The 24,235-nt window shown below is 46.0% G+C and overlaps 1 long non-coding RNA gene across 1 annotated transcript; it reads right to left on the bottom strand.

The window, feature by feature from the left end:
• Nucleotides 1-490: 490 nt before the first annotated feature.
• LOC140685863 (uncharacterized) lies at nt 491-15,545 on the bottom strand. The gene is made up of 3 exons (XR_012059296.1): nt 15,444-15,545; nt 4,864-4,960; nt 491-701 (listed from the first exon to the last, which is right to left on the bottom strand). It is a non-coding gene; the product is annotated as an uncharacterized lncRNA (long non-coding RNA).
• Between the last annotated feature and the right edge of the window lie 8,690 nt (nt 15,546-24,235).

Below are 24,235 nucleotides of genomic sequence, written 5' to 3' on the forward strand. Positions count from 1 at the left end.
AGTTCATGTGAGAAGGAAGGAAATTAAAGTTTATTCAGCTTTGCTGGGAGAGAAAATATTTCTTGATTCTTTTCCTCCCAGGTGGTTTGTGTTTATGGGGTGAAGCTGGGAGAAATCTCCTTTAACAGCAAGTTTCCTGGCAATGGAATGGAAGCAATTCAAACTCCCCTGTCCCGAGCTAATCAGAATTTCAAAAGGCACATTTGGCTGTGCTGTATCACATCAGGACGGTATGGGTGAAGCGTGAGCCGTTTAGCACTATCTAGGTCGAACTTATTAAAATATAGGAATCTGAGTCTCTTTAATCCATGAGATGAAAACAAACATTTCCAGACAGCAGCAAGAGTACAAAGGAACATTCCATCAGTGCGACCCCCAAATCGTAGAGTTGTAGAAAAAGTACAGCAAGTGTCATAGTCAAACTGTCAAGGAAGCTAAAGCAACACCCGAATACTGTTTTTGTCTAACTTTATGAAATGGTGATCTAGTCTTTACCCCAGTCACTGACAGAAGAACAGCCAGTAACCCCTGGGAATGCACGTATTGACGGTTGTGAAAGTGTGTTAGATAAAGGGCCCCTTGGACGCAGCACACAAGACATAGCCTGAGATACAGCGCTGGAGGTGGACTGCTGGTGATGAAATCAGTCTTCCAGAGAAGAAGAAGTTTGGATTTTCAAAACCTTGTGATTCTTCTCAAAACTGGAGGAAGGGATATCCAAGGAGACAGAAAAAATGTAGGGAGAAATACATTATTTGAGTTGGTTCTTGGGTGCCCATCGTAAAGTAGGTACAGATATGCACTGCACAAAGGAAGGAAGGGAGAGGCGTCCCTGGGTTTAAGGAAACTAGGGAAAGTGCTTGGGCTCTTGCTTCATTGAGTAACCTCCCTTCAGAGCCCAACCTGCAGCTCCTCTTTCCTTCACGTGGATTTCCTTCAGCGTTTAAGCCTTTGATCCCTGTCATAGCTCCACTGTCTGTCTTTCTAGAGCTCTCTGGACATTTCCTGTTCTCTGAACACTGGCTGCCACTCATTGCCCCTCCTCCCCAACAGAGGATTCTTACTCTTAAATTTGCCTCCACAGCAATCATCACCTTCTTGAACACATTAATTAACACTAGTTGAACTGAACCAAAAAACATGTCTGCTCTAGGCTAGGTAATGCTGCCCTACGGTGGAACCACAAACTCTGCTTTTTCTTTACCCTGTAATCTCCATGTCCTCCTAAATTTGCATTAGACAGAGGGCCCAGAGAGAGCACGGGGGTCCAGTCTGCTCTCCTCGCCCTCTCTGCTCAGAACATGCTGTGCCACCCGGGAGTTCCCACACCTCTCAAGTTTTCGACAAAGTTTCCGAGGCCCTGTGAAGGGTGGGAATGCGTGGAGAAGTCTGGGAGGGGCCCCTCGGCTGAGAGCCAGAAGGAGGTGAGAGTCTGCCAGCAAGCCCCAGAGGGTGACTCAGTGGGAAACAACTTTATGGAGGAGAGTGGTGTGTAGGGATGCAGCCAAAAGTGGCATGAGGAGAAGACGCCTTTGGCACATTATAAAGCTAACGTGGCGCGGTGGTTCAGTCAGCACGTCTCCCCTGTTGGGACTGATCTCTCCCAGCCTGGCTGCTGCTGGCACAGCAGCTCTGGGCCCTGGGGGGCTCTGCCTGTAAGGGGGCTCCTTCCTACCACTCTCCCAGTGACCTCCTCAACCATGACTAAGAGAGCAAAGGAAGTCTTTCCCCTTGGGAGCGACTGATATCTTGAGGGTACATGGTGACCACAAAAACAGGTTTGTTTGTGGTTTGGAATGTCATTCCGATGGCGAGGGTGCGTGTAATCCCGAGTATGCAGCAGCTTGCTTGCGGCTGAGTGGGGACAGATTACCAACTCTGTCGTGTGTTTCTAGGAAACACTGATACCCTTTTCTTTGGGGATTATTATTAGACCAAGATGTCACAGGAGGAAAACCCCAACCATGCTGGTGGCCTCAGCCCCATTCCCTGTTGGCCTGATCCTGGGGTATCCAATAGCACCGACACTAGGCTCTGTGCCCATTTGGAAGAGAGGCCTGGATACCTGTGGCTCTGGTGGCACTCGAGCATGACATTGGCTCCGTGATGCCAGTGTCAACCACACACACACACAATACGACAACTCTGCCTAGCCCTCTGCACCAGTAGATAGTCTCATCCACAAGTTGAGTGGGTCCCAGTCTAACTCATAAAACCTATTTTACAATACTATTTTTAAAGAAGCCACAATTGCCAAGAAAGGACTGAAAGTTATCGCCTATTTGTATGTGGAGAGGAGAAGCATGTGGAACAAGGGTGGGAGAAAGGCTGCTCAGTGTTTACCTTTTTAGATCTTTTTGAGTTTTGAACTACGTAAGCATACTGTGTGTATATATATTTTTTTTTAAAGAAGAAAAGAAAAAACCTCATTATCTCAGATAATTTCTTCTAGCCAAGAACTTCCAAACAGTGTTTCTTAAAGTTGCCTGGTGTACAGAATTCACAGTCCTAGGTTCTGTGTATCAAGGATGTGCCCTTGGACTCAAGGTGACCCCTCCCCAAAGGTCAGAGACTCCAACATGTCAAGCAGTGAGGGTGGGATAATGTTGTCTCCACTTGCCAGTAATCTCATGGCCTCTAGAAAGGTGTGAAATGGGATGAGATGACTTCCTGAATCCCTAGTCCTAAAGGACAACCCCAGAGAAACAGAAGTGTCTTTTGGAGACTGAGGTGAAGAATAATCGGCAAGAATCCCCATGCTTGACACACACACCCCATTTCCAACTGGAGACCATCAGATGTGGTTTATTTACCACCTGAGCCATGTGAGGCCATGTTGGAATCCGAGGCAGAAGGAAAGCTGTGCACCTCGTATGCATTTTTTAGGTTGGTTGGTTTGTTTGTTTATTTAATGGAGGTACTGAGGATTGAACCCAGGACCTCGTGCATGCTAGACATACACTCTACTACTGAGCTATACCCTCCCCCCTGCATTTTTTAATTTCCCAGAACATTAAAGTAGTTGAAAAAAATACTGAAAGATTGAAAAATAGATACATTAAAACTCACATTATTTTAAGCTCGAATATTTGATTTATACCCAAATAGAATTGACTATGACTTTAGTTCTGCTTAATTAATAAAAAAATTACTTAGGATTGTCACTTAGTTAATAGAAATTGTCAAATAGGACAGTTCTCTCAATTGTGAACAAGAGACGCAAAGAAATAGATTTGGAAGTATGTTTGGTGAGTTTGCTTCCACTAAAGCCAGGGGATCACATTTTTCTTTTTGCCTCAGACTCCAGTGTGGCTCAGCCCCATGCTAGACTTAATTTGAAATTTTGATATTTTGTTCAGCATGAATTTTTTTGCATTAATTAATTTTTTAAAATATGGCATTAAAATACTATTTTTCTTGATTACTGAGTTTTTTTGCCATCCCCTTGAATTTTGCACTGGAGGTGAGTGCTCCACCCTCATCCTGGCCTGGTTAACCACAGTGGCCCAAAGGTGGCCCTATGGATTGCTTTCTAGATGGCTAATGTCACACTCGTATCTTCATTCAAATCCTGCCCTACCATCAACAGCCTCTCTCGTGTGTGTGACTGAGCAGCAACTTGCTCTCTGAGAACTTGTCTCTGCATCACATCCTCCTGATTCAAAGCACTAAGCCCTGGAACCAGCTTCAGTTATTCTTAAGTTTCACGTGTAAAGCTGTTCAGAGACTTGCCAGCCATTGTCCTTCAGCCTTTGGCTGGATGGAGTGTATATATATATATATATATATATATATATATATATATATATATATATATATAATTCTCTTAATCTCTTGCAAGGCCTTTAATCATTCATAATGCACTTGGCCTGATGCAGTTTGCTGAGGGAGGAAAGAGTAAGACCAACGATGCAAGAACTGCTAACACCCAACTCCTTCCAAGCCCCAGGTCCCCAACACCACCCCCATTCCTTCTCCTGATGCCTCCTTGGAAGAAAAGGCGTTATAGTGACTCTTTTTGATTTCCCCAGCTCACTCCCTCCTCCGCACCAGCCAGATGTTTTTCAGCTGGAAAAAGAGGGTGGGCAGTTGTTTCCTCTGTAAAGAGCTGCGGTATGAATATATTTTCCACATGCTGACTCATGAGGCTGTCAGTGCCCTTGACTCCAGCACATGGTTCCAACTCCTTTGCTGACATTGAGGGTGGGGGTGAGAAGTGACTTCGATCTAGTAATTTAAGTTACTCCTTGCTTTGGTTTTCCCATTAGGAGAACACTTACTCCCTTCTGCAGGCAGGGGACAGACTCAGTGACCTCTCATAGTCTCTTCCAACCACAGGATTCCTTTGGGCTATTATTAGAATCGTCTGGACAGAGCTGCAGTGTGACATGAGGCTTCTAGGGTGTGCAGAACCAAATGAAAATGTTTGTGGATGTTCTGGGACACCAAACCATCTCTGACTGACTTTCTGACGTTATTCAGCCTTACTAGGGTTTTTTCTCTGAACATTTATTTCCGTTAAATGTCTCTGCTTATTTTCCTTAGTCTGTTCATTTCCTTAGCCTTTCTCTCATGTTTTCCATCTTGACTAGGTTCCACTTACATAAAGGCAGAGAAGCCTCATGCCTGCAGGTACCCACCACTCCCTCCCCTCCCATCCTCTAACTGAAGTGAATCCCAATGGCCAAACCCACCTGGGAGCAGAGCAGGGCACAAAAGGGCAGAGAGTGGACCTGGGGTGGCGGAGGGGATGAGGCAAACAGAAGAGAATGTTTGGGGTTTCAGAGGTGGAGTGAAAGGTAGCAGCCTGAGCTTGGGTGGGATCTGAACCTCCCGGCTACACTGTCAGCTCCTGATACCTACTGGTTTGCGTGGCTGACCTCGGCAAAAGAGCCAAACAAATCTCCAGAATACTGGCCCTCAGCTGTTTCCAGGGATGGCAGTCCACTTCCAATTCCATCTAGAAAAGTGAGAAAGTGCAGGTCACCCAAGAAAGCTTTAGATTAATATACCTGGTACTTTGCTGCAAGGGGGTGAGGGTGATTTTGCATAGTCCCAGGGAACCAGGAGCACAGTCATAAAGAAGTCAAAACCTCTTTTTGGCCTTGCCCTTTGAGATGGACCACTGCAAATGTCAGAGAAGGGGGTATCTGGGGAATTAGGGACAGAAGGACACCTTGCTTCTCTTCAGGATCAAAAGTTTGCCAAGCAGGAAGATGAAGCATGCCACCAAGTCCAGGAAGACGTACTTTTCTCAGGGGAATGGTGAGCAAAATTTTATCTATAATCCACAAAAGGGAATGAGATGATTAAGTATACTAAAGATTTATCAGCCGGTAGATCAGTGGTGCTCAACCCATGTACTGTGCTATCCATTCGTAGGTTTGCCACCACATTTTTATTAATACGTACAGTTTATTTTTGCTAAAACACAGCGTGCATATTACTAGATTGCTATTTGGCAGATAAAACACTTTGTCAAGGGAATTTTCTAGTGTCACATCAAGTGGAGTACAATTCATTGCAATAAGAGGTACAAGTCATGCTATGGTAACAACCTAGAACAAAATGAAATTTGTGGATTTACTACAACAACACAGGCTAGAGTAACAGCAGTCAAAGGTTCAGGCCCTGGAGCCAGCTCCCTGGGTTCAAATCCTGACTTTTGCTAATACTACTCACCCTATAGATTGTTAGGAAGATCATAATATTTCTAACATGTTCAGAACTTTCCTGGCACATAAATATTAGCATTATCTACTAGATTATACTATGTGTCACTCACTATTCACCCAATAAATATTGAGTATCTGTTATGTTTCAGGCATGATGCTAAGCTCTGAGGATAAGTGGTAAGAAAAAAAAAAAAGACACCACTTGCCCACATGGACTGAGAGAGAAACGTTAATTAATAATTATACAAATAATATAAAATTGAAACTGTGATGAGTGGTGGTACTTGGACCCCTGAGAGCTGGTAATGACTATCTGGGGGACAGGCCTTTTTGAGGAAATGCATTTACATGCCATTTGATTCATTCACCAGGTAAAGTTTCACTAAGTACAGATGGGAGGACAAAGACCAAGTCTATCTTTCTTATTATAAATCACGATATCATAGGCAGTTAAAGGCCTGGGCCAGAAAAATCCTTGAACGGGTTGTAGATTCTGTGGGGGAAGGTGACAGGTGGCCTGGACAAAGATGGCAATGAAAACAAAATTAAGTGGGACAGACTGTCTCCCTTCTTGGAAGAAGGAAGGAGATGGACCCTACTGCCTGGATGGGCCACATCCACAGAAATGCAGTTAAGACCAGAGCAAATCCTCAGCAACATCATCTAGGTTCCGAGCAGGCATCGGAGGGAATGCAGAAGAGAAGCCTGGGTTCCCTGGGTCACGTCTGCTTTCTCTCTTGGGGTGTTTCACCGGGAGCAGGCGTGCTCTTTATGGTGCTGTAGGAATGAGGGTGCAGGCAGGGCCGTGTTGCGCAGCCCCATCTTCTTCAGCCATGAGCGGCTGTGAGTTAAAATCCTCCCCAAACTGAGACCAGAGCCTGAACTCACATGCGATTCATTCGGTGAGCTTCTAGCTCCCAGCGAAGCCTCTGCAGAGCAGGGTGTGGCAGCCAGGAGAGAGCTTTTAGGTTGGAGGTAAACAGGGCTAGAATTAATAAAGAATTGACAGTGGGGGAGGAGGGCTGCGTATAGCAACTCCACCCCATCCCGTCTCCAGGTGCAGACCTGCTCTGAGAGGGGGCGATGTGGGCCGGCCGTGTAACTACGTAAACCGGTGAGCACAGACCGTCGGCATTTTAGCTGCTACTTACTATTATTATTATCTTCTCTTATGCATAGAACTGAATAATTTCGCTTCATTTAAGATCTTGGGTAAATGCTTGTGGTGTCAGCTTTTTTATTTTTTGGAGAAGGGGGCACTTCTTACCTAACGGCTGATTCTTTCCCGGCCCCTAAGGCCTCAATCAATTGCTGGGCTCTCCTTGCCTTGGAGAGAAGCCGGACGGATGCCCCCAGACACCTCATTCTCCCACACACGGTCTGGCTCGTACCTCAGAATAATCATTCTGTCTCTCTCTCCTCTTGCCAAAGCTCTCAGGGCAAGAGAACTGTGAGAACTTGTCAGACTATAAACAATCAGCCAGAGGGGGCACTGCCCCTTCCTGGAGGAGGCTCCTGTCAAGGCTCCCTTAGCTCCTTGCAGGGAACCCCACCCTGGGTCCGCAGCAGGCTTACAGCCTTTAAAACCTACCCTCAGCTGGAAAAAAATTGTCAGGCAGCCAGAGGATAGCAAGTGAAATAATAAGGGCCTGAATATTACTATGTATCAGAGCAGTTTAAACACCTTGCATTCCTGTGGGAGCCCTCTGAGGTGAGCATGATTATTACCCCCATGTTACTGATGAAGAAACTGAGGCTGAAAGAGGTTAAGGACCTGGTCAGTGAACAGAGAAGGAATCTGACATATGCTGTGAGACTCTAGGGCTCATGCTGTCAGAGCTGTTTATCCTGCTTTCCCAAGAAACCTCTGAGGCCAGCTGTCCCCAGCTCTTCTTTCCCTTTTCCTGAGCAGCTGAGTGCACCTTAGTAGCTGGGGACTGCAGGGTGTTAAACAGGAGAACTGCACACACCTCATTTACTACCGAGCCTGGGCATGGTGGGCACGTAACACACACAAGCTTTCCCTACCCCCAGGTGCTTCTCGGCACCAGGCCTTCACTGTGGGTAACAGAGCCCATCCTTCATCCGTCTTCTCCTTTAACCGAACTTGTGGCTGTTGGTGGGAGGTGGGTGAAAGAAGCATCCACTTACCCATTCACCCAACAATACTGATAGAGCTCCCACCCCGCGCCAGGCTCAGGGCCAGACACCGGAGGGAAAGACAGACACAAAACCCCTCTCTTCTTGAAGCTGACAACATGGCCAGGGCTGAGACACAAGCGCATTTCCTGGAGGATAGTGGGGGTTGGCACCTGGGTTGAGGATGGGGAGACAGGATGGAGCAGGGTGGTCCAAGAAGGCTTCCTGGGAGACAGTGCCTGAGCTGAATGCGGATGGGAAAGTAAGTGGAAGACATTCCCAGCAGAGGGAACAGCACGTATAAACACACTGTGATGAGATAAATAAGAAGAAATGGGAAGCTATGAAGAAAGAAGAGCAACAAGGAATGGCTAGACTAGTAGTTCTCAACAGGGGTGATTCTGTCCCCTGGGAGACATATGGCAACTTCTGGAAACAGTTTTCTTTTTTTTTTTGCTTATCACAACTGTGTGTGTGTGTGTGTGTGTGTGTGTGTGTGTGTCCGTCCCTGCTACTGGCATCTAATGGGTGGAGGCCAGGGATGCTGCTAAATATCTTACAATGCACGGGACACCCCCACAACAAAGAATGATATCTGGCCCAAGATGTCAATAGTGCTGACACTGAGAAATCCTGGACTAGATCAACAAACATAAAAACTTACTATAGCCCTTTGATAATTAAAAACTTCATAGCATATGAGTGGATAGATAGACCAATGGAACAGTTTAGGAAGAATATAAGTACATTTAGCGTATGTAAAGGTGGCATTCCAAATCCCATGACTCTTCAGTAAGTGGTGCTGAAACTCTTAGGTAGCCATCAAGAAAAAAATTAAGTTGAAGCCACGCTTCACACCAAATACCAGAATAAACTCCAAATGGACTCAACATTTAAATGTTAACAATAAAACCACACAGGTATCAAGAGCAAAGGTCATCAAATTCTTTTACAGTCTTAGGGTGGGAAAATCCTTCCTAATTATAACTCAAAAAACACAGGCTATAAAATAACAAATTGATAAATTCAGCTAATGAAAGTTAAAAAAAAAATTAGACCTTGTGCATGCCAAACAAGCAAACTTGTATAAGCACAGTCAAAAACAAATGAAAACCTGCAAAGAATATATGCAGCTCGGCAGGCAAAGGGCTAATCTCCTTAAATTATAAAGATATAAATGAATCTCTAAGAAAAGATCTGTAAAAATATGAGCAAGGGATATAAAAAGATGACTCACTGAAAAAAAAATAAAATACAATGACTGTTAAACATGAAAAGATGTTCAACCTCCCTCATGATAAGAAAAATGCAAATTAAAAGGGCTGAGATGGCCTTCGTGTTCTTTTAACCTAATAGCTTGGCAAAAAACCCAAGTTTGAAAATACATGGTTGGTTGTGAGAACACAGACATTCCCATCCATTGTTGATGGGCAAGTCCACTAGTCCAGCCCTAAAAGGGCGATTTAACAATCTTTGTCAAAATAAATGCATATACCTTCTGACCCAGCAACCCTACATCTTAGAGCTGACCCTTCGGATAAATCTATTTGCATGCATATGAAGTAACATATGTATACGATTATAAACTGCAGCAAAAGATTAGAACCAGTTTAAATGCTCACTAATTGCGAACTGGTTAACTAAGTTAGGGGTCAGGAAACTCATTAAACTGGCCCTCTGCCTGCTTTTGTAGGGCCTGTCGCTAAGATTCATTTTAACATTTTTTTAATGGTTGAAAAAAATCAGAATTCTTTTCATGATACGTGACCATCATATAAAATTCTAATAGCGTCCACAAGTGAAGTCATATGGAACACAGCCGGGTCCCTTTGTCTACACACCATCGGGGCTTCTTTTGCGCTAGAGCAGGGAGGGGAGTGGTTTCACAGAGACTGGATGGTCCACAAAACCTCAAATATTGACTGTCTGGTCCTTAACATAAACAGTTTGCCAGATTAGACTATATCCAAATAATTAAATACTACAGAGCTATGAAAAACAATGAGAAAGCTCTTCATGAATTGCTAAGGAAAGGTTTCTCAGATATTATTACTCAATTTTAAAAAAGCAAATGTAGAAAGTGTGAATTATATGTTATAATTTGGATAAAAAAGGAAGGATATAGTTGCCAAAGAAAATGTGTGAATTGCATATAATCATTTGGGTAAAAAAAGGGAAGAATATGCATAAAAATTATGAAAAAGAAATACAAGAAATTAGTAAAGAGTGGTGGTTGGGGGAGTAGGGTATTTTGTGTGTGTGTCTGGGTGTCTACTCAAAAAAATAAATTAAAAATTATTTTAAAAAATACATTGTAACCAGATGAGAACATGGATTCAGGCCACTGTGAGTGCTCGGGCCTGGCGGGGACAGAGCTTGTGAGCAGGGCTGGGGGTGGGGAGAGGGTTGGAGAAGTCCATGGGGCCTGTAGGCTAGGCCAAAGAGTTTGCATTTTCACATATCCAAGGACAAGGAACAACAGGATCAATTTGTGCTTTAAAAAAATGAGATTCTGGAAAGCAGAAAAGGGTGTTTGGAAAAGGCTTAGGCCAGTAGAAAGAGAAGGAGGGGACTGGAGGTGGGGGATCAGTGGCTGCCTCTGGGGGAGGACCTGGGAGGCTGGGGACCAGGGGTGGAAGGGAGATTTACTTTTACTCTAAGTACTTCTGTCAGATTTCTGCATGTGCATCCATTTCCATGTGCATTTATTTCCTATAGAAATCATTTTGTTTATTTTCAAAAGAAAAGCCCTTCAGACCAGGTGTGATGGGGCCTGAACTGTGGCAGTGGTGGTGGGTGGGGGTGGAGAGGAAGGGGAAAGGCAGACGTAGAGTTGTCAGGACTCCGTGGAAGTGGGGGTCATGGGCCTGGAACGGCACCCGAACCCCCAGGGACCTGAGGAACAGCTTAGAGTATATCCGAATAATTAGGGACCTCGTAGGGAGGAGGGCTGGAGGGTAGAAGGTTCACCTGCCTCTAGGTGATTTCCCTCTGACTTCCTGGGCCACAACACAAACATCTCATAGGTACAAAACATCACTCAGACACTCGGGGCCTTTGATTCCACTTTGGCCGCAACAGGACATCTACAGCCTGGATATGATATAGGGGCAAGCCCCATGTTATGCAGACAATAAGGTCCAGCCAAGGTCACCAGGAATCCCCACCCCATCCCTTCCTCCCGACTCCTCCCTACCCTGCCAACCCTTTCTTTCCTTAATGCTCTAAAGGGAAGCTCCACACAACCAAGCTAGGATATTGGGCTCCTACACTCTTGTTAGGACTTCTGTGCATCATTTTCTTTTTATTTGTATATGTTATACTTGCCCCAGTAACAGTGCACCATAAGCTCTTTGGAGGCAAAGACTTGAAGGTCTGTGTGACCTCACAGAGGCACACCATTTCTTTTCCAGATGGTAGGTACCCATGAATGTGCTGACTGGCTGATTGATGGGGACTCCCCAGTCGCCTTCTTAACAGCACTGCCAACACACCTGCCCTCTCAGCACATCCACCTTCCAACTCGGCAGAACCCAGCCTCCTGCCACAGAAAACTCCTGCTTGACCAAGAAGTCAGGGATCTGCTCAGTGTTCACCCCTCTTCAGTGGTTCTCCAGACTCAGCCTCCCTTTGCCCAGATGGTATCAGCCAAATAGAAACCCATAAGCCAAAAGCTGTCTTTCAGCAAGTGTTCTGTTTGGCCTCTTGCACTTGGAAGGGAACACAACAGTGAAAATGATAATAAGCAACAATGATCATCACTGTTTCAAAGGGACATCAGTGCCAGCAGCTCCAATGAGCCCTAGGGTGTCAGTCACTTTATCTGCAGAAAATGAAACTCACCTGCCTCTTCAGGTAGTAAGAGTGCTCCGAATGCTTAGAAAACTGCAAATTCCTTTAAAACGGCCACTTAATATTCATTGTTCATAAGAGCTCCGTGATCTCAGCAATCAGGATCCCAGTATGCTCCTGATGTATGTGAGGGTGTATACTCTCAGTGCAGTGAAATTAAGCAGGTACTTACTGGCCACCTCAGCCCAGATCCCTGGACAGAAAATAAACCCACAACGCAGCATCTCGGGGCCACTGATGCTGGATGGTCTCACCCAGAGACGGGGTAGGGCCTGGAATGAAGTGGCCTGGCATCAGGGTGGAAATCCTTCAGCTCTCTTCCCAGAGGGAAGGGTAGATGCTGGGCAGCTCACAAAGGAGCCTCACGGATCTTCCCTCCCCCCACCCCCACCTCCTGAGGGAGAAATGTCTTCTCCTTCCTGCCCCTCTGGGCAGAGCAGAAGTTGATAAGGGCCACTTGTTCCTAACAAGTTATAAATAGCTCAGCAACTGACAGCTCAATCTCCAGCCTCAGGCCTGGGAACTGCCTTCCACAGCCACACCCGGACAGTGTCCCAGTTAGCAGAAAAGCCAGGGACGATCTTCTGGTGGCCCTTTATGCTTGTGGCTTAAAGTGAAACAGCCCCTCCCCAGTCTCTGGGAAGGTGAGGACCTTACTGCAGAAACAATTTTCCAGAAAGGGATGCAGCGTTAGAGCTCCCTGAATAACGTGGGGTCCAGCGCCACCTAGTGTCCATTGTAGGATTTGGCAGGCATCCTGCTCTCCTGCTGGGGTGTTCGGAAACTGGCTCTAACCGCCAGAGGGACTTAAATGAGGAAACACATTACCCTGAGCTCAGGGCTGTCCTCAAGCCTACGACGAGGGACTATGATTTTGGTGGGAGAAGCTGAGAAGCTACAATCCTAATGCGTCATAGATGGGGGTGTTGGGTGAGGGGCTGGGGGTGTCTTTCTCTTGGAAGGAAGCTGGGGTGACTCACAAGTAATATTTAGTCTTATTCCCAGAAGATTGGCTTGGGTTTGTCTGCTTGATTATTTTTGCTCACACCAAGGAAAAAAAAATACTTGTGCTATTTTATGACTTTTATGCTTTTCAAACTAGTTTCTCAGTGCTCCCCCAGAGCTAGAATATGGGTGATTTGCAGAAGTCCTTGCAAGCTGTCTCATCACTGAACCCACTCCTGCTCCTTGCTAAAACCCTCTACTAATCAAAGTCACCATTTGCTATTTCCTTTACATCATTCATCTGAAACTCAGAACAGCCCAGGGAGTACATGTTAGTATTCTCATTTTTCATTCTTAAGAGAAAACCAATCCTTGGGGAGGTTAAGTGACTTACCCAGGATCTGTCAGCTAATAAGCAGAAGTGGGATTTGAACCTAGTCATTTAGCACTAAAGTTTTTGTTCATTTCACCAGAGTAGTCCATCTGCACCGCGAGAGGGTAGCCAGCCAGTGCAAAGGAAGTTACGGTATCCAGGAGGTTCTGGAGGCGATAAACACTCCTCCAGCTCAGAGGACACTTCCTACTCTGGACCATCCCCTGTGACCTCAAGGCTTGGCTGCACTCTTGGTGTAAACACCCTCCTTCCTCACAGCATCAGTCCTGCTCTCACCCACCCCCAACACAAACACTTCTGCAGACTACACTCCTCCACACTTGGAACCAGCCCAGAGGAATGAGAGCAAAGAGCAGGGAATTGGCAAACGTTCAGAATGCCAGGAGAAGCATGGATTTGTCTGACTCCCTGGGCCTTGGCCTCATCCAGTGGAAAACTGGGAAAATTCCCTCTGGTTCTTCCCTTCGCTTCCCCTCCTCCACCCCCTTCACTATTCTCCACCAAATAGGCACACCTCCAGAGGAAGGTTATGTAAGGCCACTCTCTGAATTCCTCTGAAACAAAATTTTGCTTAAATATACAGATTCAGAAATAAGGTTTAAATGGGTAACATGCTGCGGTGGGAACCAAATGCCGACCTCCCCAAATGGGGTAAATCACATGTTCTGGGTGGGAGGTAGCATATGAAGGAACAGCGGGCATTAGCAGGATTTAGGTAGATTTTTATTCACTTTCCTTACTTCCTCCTCCCCTCAAAAAAAGCGACTATTTCCTTCTACAGAATGGATTTTAACACACACACAGTCTTGCAGCTCCTGTGGACTCATCACTTTTTCAGAGCTAAATGATCTTGGAAAACAGCTTTTCCAATAAATACGCAGTGGCCAGAGACTGCTGGATGCACTTTCTTTAGAGGAGGCGGAAAAGCAGAAGCAAGAAGATCTATGGCAGCATCCATTATTTGCAAGAGAAAGGTCATTTCCTCTGTTGTCGGCTAATAAAGACGGAAGCTTGTGGCCTGCAGGGGAGCAGACGTGTCCACAGCAGCCCAGCAGAGCTCAAGTATTCAAGGGGAGAGGAACAAAACCCTGATGAGGAGCTGTTAGAGAGCCGGAGGTAGAGTGTGGCATCCTCTCTCTCCAGCAGTGAAGCCAGACTGAAAACTTCTTGATTTCTTCACAGGCTCCATGTCTAATTTAAGGTGTCTCTACCCAGTTTGGAAAACTCTGTCCCTCTCCACAGAGGGAGGAACGAGCTTCCTAAGAGAGGCTCTGGAAGAACAAAAGCTTCATTAGGGTCCATCACTCATTCTGACTACAGTTTCCTGAGAATCTCTATTGATGATCTTGGGGACAAATGAAGTGATAATTAAGGATATAATGCAAATGATCTTCGGCTTAGTAACTCCCTCTTGTAATTGAACTTTACTAAATTAAGTCTGAGATTTTTTTAAAAACTGGGTCTTAAAAAAAAATTCCCCCAATTAAAATACCCACTCTCCTCCCTCCCACCCAGCCCTCCTTAACATAATTAGTTTAAAATAAGATCCACGCTGCGGACGATGGTGCCCTGCCTACGGATACGTTAAAGTTGGCCCTGGCTCTCTGAAATGCTGGGCTCCAGAAAACAATCCCCAGGAAGCGAACGAGGAGGGTGTCTTGCATCAGTCAGGCTGCTGCTGCATTGTCAGATGTGGGACAAGGAAACTGGACACAGGGCTGGCGGCATTGGCGATGCTGGACACAGATTTCTCAGCCTCTCTCTCGGTCCTTTCCTCTAATCTGGGGTGAGCTGAGGACTGCTCAGAGGAAGGAGTAAACGATCACTCTATTGGGGTAGGAGAGGAATTGGACTCTTGCCAGGGTCCTGACAAGGGTGCTGATACAGGAGGCAGAGAGGTTAGGGGAGATCAGAAACCCATCTCTGTTTTCTCAGAGGCCAGAGAGTCAAAGCTCTCGAATTGGAATAGCCCCAGGATGCCTCCGAATCCTGTCCTCCACCACCTGGTGCGACCACCGCTCACCTTAGCTGATTTCTCTCCAGCAGAGGGCCACTCCCACCATCTTCAGTCTGCGGGGTGGGAACCAGGAGGAACCGTGAGTCCAGAGACCAGGACCCCAGAGGTGCTCCTGCCTCCCCATCCTCATCCCCAGTTTGGGACTGAGGCTGAAAATTGCCCTGAGGACGTCTGACCTTCCGGAAGACCACATTGGCTATTTCATTGAACTGAGGTGAAAAGACCTGTTTGCCTTTGACATCAAGCTTCAGTTTCCTCAAGCAATCACTGGCATAATTGATGTGTGAGAACAGGGGAGAGCCTCCCACAGCCTGCCTCCTCAATCTCTCTCTCTCCTTTCTCAGCCCCACCCTCCCTGCGCACTGCTTCCCGAAACTATCAGGTAAACACAGAAACACCAACCAAATTGGCCCTCACCTACCAGAGTCCAAGGCCAAGGCTGCAGGTCCATCTGAGAACTCAGTAAAACAGCAGCTCTCCGGCAAGCAGGTGGGACCAAAGGAAAATGCTGCTGCCTACTGACTCCACCCCTTTCTTTAAAAAGAATTATTGAGATATAATTGACATATAACAGTGTGTTAGTTTTAGGTGTACAATATAATTATTAGATATAGGTATATACTGTGAAGTGATCACCACAATAACTCTAGGTAACTTCTGTCACCTCACATAGTTACAGTTTTTTCCTTGTGATGAGAAATTTTAAGATCTGCTCAACTTTCAAATATACAACACAGCATTGTTAACTGTAGTCACCATACTGGACATGATGGATCCCCAGGACTTACTTATTTTATATCTCGAAGTTTGTTCTTTTGACCGACCCCCGCCATACCTTTCCATTGTGTATGTTGTGTGTCCGAGAGCCCCTGTTTTCCCTTCATCAGTTCCCATCACTAGTGTTTGAAACTTCAGAAAATGTTTAGCTGAACAACTTCTGATGGCAGAGACAAGCAACGGAGTTGTTTCTGGAGAACACAATAGGTATTTGTTCCATGAGTAAGTGAGATTAAAAAAAAACAGACAGACAATAGCAATCTTGTCTCCAGATAAGCCCATACTTAAAATGCTGCCCTGAACTAACATGGGCGTGTTTACTATTGGGTTCCATTGCCTGGTGTGGGGCCTGGCACATGGCAAATTCTCAATAAATATTAGTTGAATGAATGCATGAATAAATGATTCATGTTCAGAAATTTTCGGTAGCTTCTCAGTGGTATAGGTAAAATGCCTAAATTCTAGAATCTGGTATTTAGGATCCTGCAGTCAGATGCCTGACCACCTTGCCTGCGCAGCCCTCTCAGACACTGCACACGGACTGCACTAGGCCAGTCCCCAGAATCACCTGGAAGACTTGTTAAAACACAGCTAGCTGGGTCCCACCCTAGAGTTTCTGAATCAGTAGATCTGGGGTAGGGGTGGAGAATCGCCTTACTCACAAGTTCTAGGTGGTGTAGATGCGCTGGTCGGGAACCACACTTTGCCCACCTCATTCCGCGGCCACAAAAGGTGCCCCTCCCCCTGCATTCCGCCAGTTGGTCCAGGACAAATGCTAGCTTGTCAGCAAAACTGAACATGCTAGTAGAAACTACACCAGGACCCTGCCTCCCCACCTAACCACTGCAGCCCTCTGTGCCTGCCCAGACACTTCTTATTTTAGCTGTTCAGCTGTATCTCCCTGCCCTTGCAGGTCTAAAACTCCTGCTTCCCTTGGCTCATAGCTGCCCAATCTTCCTCTTCATTCTCCACATTATGGAATCCCACTCACCCTCTGAGGCCAGCGGAAACCCCACACTCCCAGCCTTTCCAACCTCAGTAGAGAGCACCACCCCGTGAACGTGGAACCATTTCTCCCATGATATGATGAATTCCTCCAGAGCATCAGTGTTCTCACCTCCCTCTCTCTGGTGGAGCTCCTTCAAGGCAGGAGGCAGAACTCACCCCACAGGGCCTCGTCCAGTGTGGCCTTATAACTGGAGTGAATAAAGACATGCTCCTTTCCTGGTCAGATTCCTTCTATCCACTGAGACCTTAATAGATAACTTAATAAAGTGCCTGGTGCTGCACTCGGCCCAGGCATCCAAAGGTGAATAAAACACAGAAACTGCCCTGGGATTAATGTCTTTTTCCCAGTTTACATTCACTGCTCTTTATGCCCAGTTTGCTTTCCTTCCAGCCACTGGCCTGGGCTGTGACTGACCTACACAGACAGCTGATGTCCTTTCTCGTGTAAACAAGGGAGGGGGTCCCATCACTAAGACACAGTTCCAGGTTCTCAGCTTCTTTGTAGTCTCTGAGACACAGCAGGGAAGTGTGACTTTCGGGGGTGAGCCATGTGATGGAACTTACCCAGGACAGGTGAGAGGCAGAGGAAAGGAGTCCTTCTGCAGCCTGTTGAAATGTCAGTGACTAAGCCCCAGCGAATGTACTGAGGACATTTTCACTTCTCAGTTGTGGGCACTTGAAAGGGCATGGCCTCATCCCTTCCTCCTGCCATGCGGGCTTACAGCTTCGTGTCCTCACAGCCTCATGATCCTAACAGGACATTCTAGAAACCCAACTCAAACTGCTTACGTAAAAAGGAACTTTTTGCTCACCTTTGCAGCTTAGCCCAGGGTGGCTCATGGAATTAAATAAAGAGCTGCTGTAGAGGAACCTGGATTTAGGAACCAAAATTGGTCCCAAATATGTCAGGACCCTCTCTCTGTCCACTCAGCTTTCATTTCTGCACATTTTTGTACGTTGGCCTCTCTCTCGCTGCAGGTGGGAGAAAGGGGACCATGGTCAGGCCAGTCTGGGTTCCACGCCTACCAAGGCCACGTGGAAGGGGAGGGGGACTGTTTCCAAAGGAGAGACAGCTGCTAGGCAGGCCAACAGCTCACATCCACTATGGATAGTTAGCAAATGTTGTCTTAAAACATGCTGGGAACCATGCTGAGTGTTTTACATATGTAATCTGATTTGATCCCCAAGCTGATTCTATGAGGCAGGTCCTATAGAAGACATTTTCCTTTCTTACAAATGAGAAGACACAACACAAATTATAGCTAGGACCTTTCTGCCAGCTCCAGTGCTGGGTTGGGGACACTTAAAAATATGATCTGGAAGTGAGAACACATTTTCTTTGGAAATAAACACATCGCTTAGGACCTTATAAACCAGTGTTTTAATTCTGGTTGTCTCTTTATCAGTAGCTAAGAGGCTAAGATCATAAATGCTTAGCCCCTTATAAATGTTGTTCTATGTTTCCAGTTGTTAATTCTGGATAATTTAGATCTCTCTTCTAAACTACCATCTCTCTGTGAATCTATATTGAAGGGAGGTAAGTCTCATCATGGAAAATCAAAGGAGCTTCCTTCCCTGCCCATCCAGTCAAGAATACACATCCTTTGGAATAGCATTTAGAAGGACAGTCAGATTAGATCAGGATAAGGCACGGGATTCTCCCTCCAGCCAGAAGGTATCTGCCAGCAGGAGATGTTTTCATGGGTCCTGGGACCCCAGCCAAAGAAGGACCTCTCTCCTCTCTGGCTTTATTTCTATGACCGGTTCTTGCCTGTATTTCCTCCAAGAAGAAATGGGCTTTGAGACTTGCTCACAGCTTTACCACTAAGAGAAAACAGATCATAAAAGGCCATGGTCACCGCCTGCCCGAGTGGTCCTGTGTTCCACCAGGAGGTATGGCTCTTTGGGTGCCAGGATTCTCTAGGGCCAAGAGCAGCCTCTCCGGGCTTCCTCCAGACTGTGAACTTCATGCACTTGAAGATTCTGCCTCTCACACTCATCATCACATCCCAACTCCAAGCACAGTGGCAGGCACACAGTACATGTTTGTTGAGTAAATGAATGATATTCCATTCTCAAGTGATGCCTCAGGTAACTATTGGAATTAATTGGTGACAATAAGCCAGGGTCACTGTGCTAGACACTCTAGTTATAAGCAGCAGGGACCATCCTTTCTTAGTTTCAAAATAAGAACCCAAGTTTGTCAAAGACACTTACCTCTGGTCAGTCCTGAGGGTCCTCCTACTTTTGGTTTTCATCAATGCAAATGCCAACTCTTTAGGTATGTATTTTCATAAATTCTCTATAATATTCTGCCATGTATTTGCTCAGTATAAACATACTGGCCACAGACTTCAAATTTGTGGCAAAGAACATCTGACTAAAGTGAGATGACCAGAGTTCTCCAATTCTATGGCCACTAGCAAAAGCCAGTATTTACTGAGCACTTACTATGTGCCTGGTGCCTTTATGCATGATCTCATCTCATCTAATCTTCAAGAAGAGCCTGTGTAAATGGTGCTGAAAGCATTTCCATTTTACCTATAAGTAAAGTGGGGATTCCAGGGCACAAGTACCTAGCTCAGTGTCACACAGCCACAGGATAACCAGTTCACTCAAAGCTCAGACCTGTCTGACTTCTATGGCTGTGCTCTCAAATCAGTCTGCAGCCTTGCAAGTCCTTTAACCTCTAGAGACTCAGTTTTGCCTTCCTTCTAATGGGGATAAAAACCATCTCACAGGATAAATATTATGTGGATGCATTGTGTAAACTGTAACGCACCACTCGCCTTTTAAGTTAACATTGCTATTGTTCCAAATTCAAAGCAAAGTGTTAGAAGCCATCACGAGATTGATCAATGCTTTTTTCCCGTAGTCATCTTGCCAGTGATTCATTCATCAACAAATTTAGCCACATGCCTGCTTTGTGCCATTCACACAAAGACGAATGAGGGTGTCCTTACCCTCAGCAGGTCACAACCTTATGAGCATTTCCACTGCTCAGTGAGGTTCAAGGTTGGATTAACACTCACCCCAAGAGTCACCATTGCCTGATGACACCCTGTTCCTCTGGGAGAAAGGCAAACGTGAAGTCTGAGCCTAATGGTCAGACCTCTGGACACAGAGATTAAGAAGTCAGGTAAGGAGTGGAAAGAAAGACCACTGTGGATTTGAGAGTCACCCCCCAGGGAGGAAGGAAATGCCATCTCCTATAAATGATGTGTAACAGAGTGGTTAAAGGGCTCAAACAGCTCCTTGCTTTTGTAGCCACATGACCTTTGGTAAATTACTGGACCTCTTTATGACTCAGTTTTCTCATCTCTTAAAAGGAGTGATGGGGATAATTTTTTTGTATATATATATTTTTTCATTGAAGTATAGTCAGTTTACAATGTTGTATCAATTTCTGGTGTACAGCACAATGCTTCAGTCACACATGAACATACATATATTTGTTTTCTTATTCTTTTTCACCGTAAGTTATTACAAGATATTGAAGATAGTTCGCTGTGCTAAACAATATGAACTTGTTGTTTATTGGATTTTGTGAGAATTCTCCTGTATTTTGAAGCGAGACACTCTGCCAGAGTTCAGTAGGCGTTCTGTGCAGTTCAGTGAGTTTGCAGATGTAATTCTTGGTGTATTTGTGGGAGGGGGCGAGCTGTGAGTCTCTCTACTCTGCCATCTTGGCACCTCCCTCCCCATAATTTTTAATAATATGTGTAAACAGTTTAGTTCAGTGCCTGGCACACAGCACATGTTAGCTGACCTACAGGCAAAGACAAGGGGAGCAGCAATACTGGCCACAGTGGGGACGAGTGTATGAGCATATGAAAGGGCACACAGTAGCCATTGCCTGGAGGGAGGGCAGACCCTCAGGGAAGGACGGAGGGAGAAGCATCTCCTCCTCAGTGAATTGGGAGGGGGCGTTTACAACCAAGCTTTAGCGCCTTTAGACAGCCCTCACTTACCCAAGGTAGCCAGAGAAAAAAAGGCCAAAACACCAAGTAATAAAACCTGAATGCCTTTCCCACACTGAAAACTATTGTTTGTTTGCAGATAAAGAATATCGGGTATTTGTGTCATGCTCTCAAATTCATCATATCGTTAGATCCCCAGGAAAACCTCCGAGGCAAATGAGAAGAAAATGATCATGCCCATTTTACAGTTGGTGAAACTGAGATTCATGAGGTGAAGCCATGTGATTAAGGTCACACTGTTAGGAGTGGTGGAATTGAATTAACATCCAGGGCTCTGTCCAGGGTTCAGCACCATCTTTCCAAGCAAGTCTTTGTGGAAAAAAATGCAGATGCACATCTGACGAAGCTATAAAACTCCTCATTCCTGGGCCCTCCTGAGACCTACTAAGTAAGAGTTGATGTATACAGCAGCCCAGGAAGCTCCCTAGGAGAGATGATGCAGTTGGGCTGGCAGGGTAGACTGGCGTCTGGAAGCCAGTTGCAGAAGCAGTAATGCTATGTTTGTGGCTATAAGAGGGTTTGGAGGCACATGCCAGCCCCAGGCAAGTGTCAGGATGCTTTTGCCAGCACCCTTCCTGCAGTAGCCCAACAGCTAGGGTTACACCCATCCACAGTGCCACTGCCCACCTTCCAGCTGCAACCAACATGAGCATATCTCCACCCTCCACCGACCCACATGCTCACATATCCTGCTTAAACCCTCCTGAGTTTTCCCAGACCCCTAGCCTTGCTGACAAGCTCTGCCTGATTCCAATGCACTATCCACCATTTTCTGTTCCCCACAAACCTTTGGTCCCTAGAACTACAAAAATCCTCTCCTACCACAGGGCTTTTGCACATGCTGCCCTGCCATCTGCAATGCCCAGGGCTCCCCATCGCACTGCCCCACCCTTTCCTCTAGTTAATGCTGCCTTCTTCTAATCTCAGCATTATTTCATCAAGGAAGTCTTCCTCAACCCTCAGTCTAGGGCAGAGTCCTCCATTACATCTTCTCTAAAAACTGGCTTCCTTTCCTCAGCAGCTCTCATCACTGATTATAATTGTGCGTGAAGAGTGTGACCATTTTATTAAGGTCTCTCCCCTTTTCCACTGGCCATGAAGAGGGGAGACCTTGGAGGGCAGGGACGCTGTCTGCCCTGCTCATCAGTGTCTTCTCAGTGCTTGGCACTCAGTGAACGTGTGTGGAACCATGTCACATGGTGTATATAATAGAACAGGCCAGGAGCCTATGGCTTCCACCTCCCCATTCCCAGGAGGCAGGACATTTGTAAGAGGCCAGTGTGATGAAGCCATTTTGACATTAGTGCCCCATCAAAGTGCAAAGTCACGAGGTTTTATTGCCAAGTAATATGCACAGTGAACACTCCTGACTTTGTGCAGCTCATAACCCCCACCCTGACCCTGAGGGACTCCCACAGCCTTCTTGATCTCTATTTTGTTTGAATTTTTATGAGGTGAATTATTTTTATAATCAGAAAAGGCCATAAAGAGAATTTGTTAAGTCTGCCAGAACTGGGAAAGACTCTAAGGCTACATTAGTTCTGGCTCTAAAAATCATAATTTGGAAGGAAGCGTAATGTATTTTATGGATGTCTTTAATTGAATGTATTTAAAGAAGCACTAGAAATTTAATTGACATCTTCCTGGTCATTCTTAAGTAAGAAAAAGAGATAATGTTATGGTTCAAATGTCCTCAAGGCCCCCTGATACAACCATGTGTTGTTAACTTTAATGGATGGAGCAGAGACTTTGAGAGGTGGACCATTACGATACAGGTGATCTCTGAGTGAAGGGGCAGTTGCTGACTGTCTGACGGATGGCATCTTCTGAGATGAGCAAATGGAGCAAACACAGGAGCCTGGTTCTCTGTGCCACGTGGTGCCAACCCTTCCCCCTCAACCACCCTCACTCATCCCTGGTCTCCCCCTCCCCTACTGCCTCCTTCCCTGACTCCTGCCTCACCCCCAAACCCTGCCCTGCAGATGGGAAGGCCAGGGGTGGAGTGAGATTATTGGATTTTGCAAAGCGTTGGTTACTTTTCAAAGCCTGAAGGTTTAGTAGATGTTTTTGTTTGGCCCTGTTAAGGGATCAGACTGCATTCGGTTTCACTCACCTGAGCTGGTGCTGCCCGTCTCTCTGCCACGACACTAGGTTCCAGCTCACTTCTGGCTCCTCACTGGTGAGAATCTCTTTGATTACTCAGTTAGTAGAAAGAAATATCAGATAGCTGTTAAAAATTTTGTGCTTCTGGTTGGGTCCGGGGGACACAGTAAAGGGCTGCATTGACAGGAACAGCACAGTTAAAAATGGCAAAAAGGTCAGGGGACGCAGTCCCAGCTCAGTCAGGTGGTTCTTATCTCCTCTAGTGTCAATGAATCTCACCAAGTGACTTTTCTCCCTTTGTCTCTGGTGGACCAGATCCAGTGGGATCCCACCTGCTAACCTGTCATGAAGGTGTGAGTGTTGGAGTTGGGGATAGAAGGAAGAAGTTTTAAGCATAACAGATTTTTGGAGAGTCAGAGAAAGCAATACTTCCTGGATTTATGATTGGGTGGGCTGGGAGACTGGCGAGCAGATAAAAATTAACGTGGTGGGCTAGTATACCCTCCTGGTTCTTCTCGGCAAATTGCTGTACAGAAATCTGTAAGAGTTTATGTGAGCGTGTGACCAGCCTTTGTTCTGAATTGTGTGTAGGTGCCACTTGGTAGTCATTCAGTTGGATGGCTGGAAGGATGGACGAATGATGACAGGTTTACTCTCAGTGGTCATGCACTGTGGCAGACACTGTCCATGCCTTGCCCGTATCACCTCTGCTCTCACTTCTGCACACCAAATGCGGGTTATCTCATGAACCCGCCTCCCTGCCTCTGCAAGCCTTTATCTGGCCAGAGGAGCACTTCAGGCCTTGGGAGCCAGAAGCGGAGAGTTCAGGCCTAGAAGCAGCCCTCACCCCATGGTGGGTGGGGACCTGGTAGGTAATGAGCCCAGCTTCCTTGCTTCTCAGTGGGGTGACCGAGGTGTGTCTGTACGGTGGGATTGAACCCAGTTGCCCTCGGTGGTAACGGTTTGATAACATATCCTTTATAGCCTTTCTTTCCTTCCTGGTCTCCCTCTTCCATTCTCCTTCCAGTGTTTCCTGGGATCACCTTCCAGATGAACTGCTTGTCCTGGAATCCTTGTTTTAGAGCATGCTGCTATGGGAGCCCAAACTAAAACACTCAACTTACTGATTGTTCTGACATGTGACTGAACAGTCCCCAGGTGTCACCCGTAACCTTCTGTCTGCTTCCTGAAAACAAGAATAATCTAGTCGGAAGAAAAGTAACGTTTACCTACACCTCATTGGAATAGTGTTAAACACTGACAAAGTATAAAAACACTAGATTTTATTGCCAAGTGATGTGCAATGAAGTAATAAGATCAGTAACCCTTCCCTGATCGGAGGCAC

This window comes from Vicugna pacos, chromosome 15, assembly GCF_048564905.1.
Source record: "Vicugna pacos chromosome 15, VicPac4, whole genome shotgun sequence".
NCBI lineage: Eukaryota > Metazoa > Chordata > Mammalia > Artiodactyla > Camelidae > Vicugna > Vicugna pacos.